Here is a 5,821-nt window from a genome sequence, read left to right on the forward strand (position 1 = left end):
GAGAGAGGGAGAGAGGGAGAGAGGGAGAGAGGGAGAGAGAGAGAGAGAGATGCTGGGGATTGAACCCAGGGCCTTTATCATGCCAGGAAAATGTGATGGCAATGAGCTGCTTCTCTGCCTCCCATAAGCCCATGATCTTATCCCTGTGTTCACAATCTTAATTTTGAGAAATATTATTACATTTAAGAATCTACTCTGGGGCTGGTGAGACGGCGCAGCGGGTAAGAGCACTGACTGCTCTTCCGAAGGTCCTGAGTTCAAATCCCAGCAACCACATGGTGGCTCACAACCACCCATGATATCTGATGCTCTCTTCTGGTACGTCTGAAGACAGCTACAGTGTACTCATTTATAATAATAAATACATCTAAAAAAAGAGAATCTACTCTGTGTGAATGTGCATGTATATGCACATGTATATATGTGTGGACTCGTGTGTGTGTGTGTGTGTGTGTGTGTGTGTATACATGTGTGTCTATGTGTGTATGTACATGTGTATGTGTGTATGTGTGCATAGTATATATGTATAGGTGTGTGTGTATGTACATGTGTATGTGTGTGTGTGCATATGTAGATATGTGTAGGTGTGTGTGTGTGTGTGTGTGTGTATGGCACGTGCATACAAATGCTATGGTGCATATCTGGAGGTTAAAGGATGGCCCACCATGTGGGTTCTGGGAATCAAACTTAAGTCATTAGAGTTGGTGGCAAATGCCTTTGCCTGATGAACCTCTTGTCTGGCCATAATCTAGATTTTGAAACGTTTTTTTTAACCACAGCTTGATGGATGCCTGTGTCATGTGTTCCGTGTCTTTTGGCTTTTCTGATCAATGGTGATGTAGTGTCTGAGTCTTCTGCAGGAGATGGAGTCATGGTCACCTTGGTGGCGGTGGGGGGGAGGGGCGGCAGGGGGCGGGGCAGGAGGGGGAGGTGCTGCGGGGGGGGGGGACGCCTCTGAGTGCCTCTGCTCTCACCCCTGCCTCCTTCTGCCCGCCACCCCTGTGGCTCTCCATGTGAGGATGGGAATGGAGCTCTATTTGGCTCTCTGTGGGGGGAGAAAAACAATTACAGGAGTCGCTAACAGTCCCTGGGAGCTCACTATGCACAGGGACTTCATTGCAAATGCCTTTCCTCACCTGCAGAGCTCAGCTTCCATGGCTGAGGCTCTGATAGATGCGGTGGGGGTGGGGGGAACTGTGTCAGTGAGCAACAGCAGGGCAAGGCCAGGACGCAGCCAGGGCTGCTCGGGAGTCTGTGTCTACAAAGCGAAGCTTCCTGCAGGGTACATATTGTGTCTTCGCCTCTGTCTACCCAGGGGCATCCGAAGTGTAGCCTGCACCTTGGCTTGAGGCTCTGGTTATCCGCGCTCAGGGTCCACTGGAGAAAGGATACAGCTCAGATCCTTCACCCGACAGACAGTAGCTGGTATTTTCTAGGGGCTGATCAGGGACTTAATGTAGGCTTCTGGGTCGGGCAGAGCAGTGTCACTGTTAGTCCTAGGTGGGAGTGGACATTGCACATACACACACACACACACACACGCACACACATTCACACACACTCAGACTCACATACATACATACACACATATACACACACTCACACATACACTCATATGTGTCAGATACACAAATTTACACACACTCACACATTCTTACACACACATACATACTTTCACACACACATACACACTCTCACGCATACATACTCACACACTCAGATTCATATTCATGCACACACTACAAACACCCACCCACACAATCATCCATACTTCACACACACTCTTTCTCATACACTCTCACACAAACATACTCATACATACTCATACACACTTTCATCCAACATAGGTATACACATTTTCTCTCACACATATTCATATGGAGGCTCTCTCTCTCTTTCATGCATGGACACACACTCCTCCTCTTCCTCCTTCTTTAGTGTGTTGAGGCAGTATCTCACTATGTACCTTAGGCTAGCCTTGGTTTTCCTGCTTCAGTCTGCAACACCACACTCAGGATTTTTCTTTTTCTTAGACACTTATTATTATTTTATTTCATGCACTGAATGTTTTACTTAAATATCTGGCTGAGCCTGGTATTCTTGGGAGACAGAAGAGGGCATTGGCTGTTACAGATGGTGACGAGTTTCTATGTGAGTGCTGAGAACCCAGGTCCTTTGAATGGGTATCCACTGCCCTTAACCACTGAGCCATCTCTCCAGCCTGGAGTTTTCTTTCTTTTTCAGTTTTTTGGAGATAAGGTCTCTCTGTGTAGCCCTGCCTGTCCTGGAACTCACTCTGTAGACCAGGCTGGCCTGGAACTCAGCCATCTGCCCGAGTCCTGGGATTAAAGGCATGAACCAGCTGCCACCACCCTGGGGGATTTTCTTTTTAAGACTGATTCTTAGCACATCTGTGCAGGTCCCTCCTGATTCTTCAAGGCCCTTTTCTGGTGTCACTCTCTGCGTGGCTGTCCCTTGGCTCCCTCTTCCCTCCCTGTACCATTCTCCACCCTATCTTGTACCTAAGCCAGTGCATCCATTATCTCATGCAAACAACCACTGAAATTATTTTTCTGGAAATATCTGTCTCCTGTATGTTGCACCTTGAGGAATACATTTTACTTTTATTTTATATTTCTAAACAATGAGCTCCAGCGTTTATTGTGCTTATGAGGCACCCGGCGCTTTGCTAAACCTTACTGTGCAGTATTTACTATTTATCAAGAGAAACCTGTGGGAGTATTTTCCTTTCTCTGTCATCTAACTAGCAAACAGTCTTTGCGGGGCACCAATGGCTGGAGGAGGCATTGATCTAAATCAGAGTCAGTACACGAGGACCTGTCCACCCATTTATAGAAATAAAACTTTATTAAAACATAGCCATGTTCAACTGTTTACACAGTTCCGCTCCATGGCGGCAGTGTTGGAAGTTGCAACAGAGAGGACATGACTGGAAAAGCTTAAAGACTTAGTGTTGGGGCTGTTGAGGTGGCTCAGCAGGGAAGATGCTTGCTACCCACTCTGACTACCTGAGTTCAATTCCCAGAGCCAACATGGCAGAAGGAGAGAGATGACTCTTGCAAGTTGTCCTCAGAGCTCCACACACGCTATGGCATGCACACTCATACACATGCACAAACACACACACACACATGAATGTGCACACACAAATGCACACAGCTACTACATACACACAAACGCACACACATACAAACTACATATATACAACTGCACACACACATATACACATCTGCACACACACAAATGCACACACATACACATGAATGCCCACACATACATACACACAAATGCACACGTGTGCACACAAATGTGCATATATACACAAACACACAAATTCACACATACACATATATGTGAACGTCCACACACAATTGCACACACATACACACAAATGTGTACACATGCACAAATGCACACACACAAATAAATAAATGAATAATAGATCTATTGCTTGTCATCGTTAGCTCCTGTTCTATGTGTTGGCGACACAGCAGAGAACAGAGCAGAGCAGACCTTTGCCACAAGGCGCTCCCAGCCCATGTGCATCTGAGATCGATACATGTCTGTGTCAGCTTTTGCAGCCTCTCTTTCAGCTAGGTGTGTCTGTGTGACAGGGCTGGCCAATGGAAGCCGAGCAGAGGTAACATGAGCTCCTGGCTGATCCGGCTCATGGCGCAGTGCTCTGTGTGGTCACATGGTTCTTCCTGGAGAAAGACAGCTGTCAGCTGCTCTCAGACGACGGCCCTTTGTCACACTGGCCCTGAGTGTCAGCACACGACTGCTGATCATTCTCCACTTACCACGGATACCCCTGTCAAGAAGCACTCAGCGTCCCTGCATCTGTGAGGTGGAGGATCAAGTCGTTTTTCTCAGACTATAACTTACAAAACGGTCTGCTACTTGACCCTTCACATAAAAAGCTTGCCCGGCCTTTGCTTTGGAATGAATTGATATTTAAATTTTGGGTTAGTTATTTTAAGACCTTTTTCATATTTTTACATGTCTGAGTATATGTGTGCAATGGCTAATTTTCTTTTCTTTTCTTTTTTTTTTTTTTTTTGAAACAGAGTCTCACTATGTAGCCCTGATTGGCCTGGAACTCTATGTAGATCAGGCTGGCCTGGACTCATAGAGACCCCCCACCCCCAACCCCACGTTTCCACCTCTGCGGTTCTGGGATTCAAGGCCTGTTCCACCACAACCCGCTGTTTAGTCCCGATTGTCACCTTGGTCATATTTGACACTGGCTTAGCTGCATCTCTGGGAAGGCCCGTGCGCATGCTTCCGGAAGGATCAGCCGAGATGGGAAGACCCAGAGTGGACGGCAGCCTCTGGCCACAGCCTGCAGCCTACAGGGGGCACAGGGATGAGCAGGGTGCTCCCCTGCCTATTGCCAGTTCCTGCTGGTGTCTATTCCAGTTTCTGATGCTGCCGCTGCCACAGCTGCCATCTTTAGCTGACATTAGACTCCAGCTTCTTCCGGTTCCAATCAGTGACTCCAGGAATGCTCCGGGTCATCAGTACCAGGATGGGTTGGGACTGCTGACGCGCCTGTTAATCACACCAGGCTGGTTACTGCTAACTGGCTGACTACCAGCCTGGGGTAACGAGCACTCACAGGGTTCTTAGCCTCTTCAGTGCCCATGTAACTGTTGTTGTTGGGTTATGCAGCCCTACTATGTGAGCCAGTCTAATGAATTCCCCCTTTTGATGTGGATAGGCTTCATTGGTTCTGCTTCTCTAGGGAGCCTCCTGACACACATGAAGACATACCTGTGTGTAGACACATAGCCTGTGTTTGTGGACACACACACACACACACACACACACACACACGCACGCACCGAGGCATATTTTAGCCAACGGGAATAGTCTATGCTCCCTCCTGGACATTTTCCTTCTATCAGTAGCTATAGGCCATTTTGTTGGTTTGAGCTTTCTTCCTTATGTGTGCTGTGTATGTGTACAACGTATGTGCAGAAGTGTGCATGAGTGAGAGCATGTGCCGAGGCTGGAAGGTGATGTCGGGTGTCCCACTCTGTCATCCTCTACGCTATTGCCTTGGAGACAGGGTCTCTCACTAGAGCCAGAGCTAGGCTGGCAGCCAGTAAGTCCAGCAGTCCTTTCATCTCAGCCCCATAGCACGGAGCTTACAGGGGCGTGTGCTGCACCTGGCTTTTAAGACTAGGGCGGAGCATTCAAGCTCCGGTCTTCATGCGTGCCTAGCCAGCACTCTTATCTGCCGAGGCATCTTCCTGACTCTCCTGGATTTTGAGTGAAGCACAAGTTCCATTGCACGGATAGACAGTGATGCCCTTTGATCGTCTGCTCTGCTGACGCCTGTAAAGTTTGTCTCCCATTCTTCTCAAGCATGTGAGTGAGTTCTCGCAATACCTATGGAGTCGTAGCCTTGATTCGTTTGCTTTGTAGAACTTGAAGTTATTGCCGGAGGAAAGCTGACTGCCTTCAGGGCTGGCATTTCTCACGCACAGTAAACAGGACCAAAAATACCTTCTGCATTTTGGATCTTAATTATGCACCGATACCCTTAGTTAAAATTCACATTGTCAGTAAAAGGTAAGCACCACGTTAGATTGTGGGCGCTGGCATCGTGGTTCACACACATTTAAGCTTTAAAAAATCTGTTGTTACATTATGGTGGATTTTTCCAGAAAGAAACACGAAGTTTGAAAACGCGTTTTGAAAAGAAGACAGAAGGCGATATGAACCCGGTGGAAGGAGTCCAGCGCATTCTAGAGCAGGTGAAGCCGCGCCCAATCGAAACCGGGGGTGGTGGGGT

Source organism: Mastomys coucha, unplaced genomic scaffold (assembly GCF_008632895.1).
Source record: "Mastomys coucha isolate ucsf_1 unplaced genomic scaffold, UCSF_Mcou_1 pScaffold15, whole genome shotgun sequence".
Taxonomy (NCBI): Eukaryota; Metazoa; Chordata; class Mammalia; order Rodentia; family Muridae; genus Mastomys; species Mastomys coucha.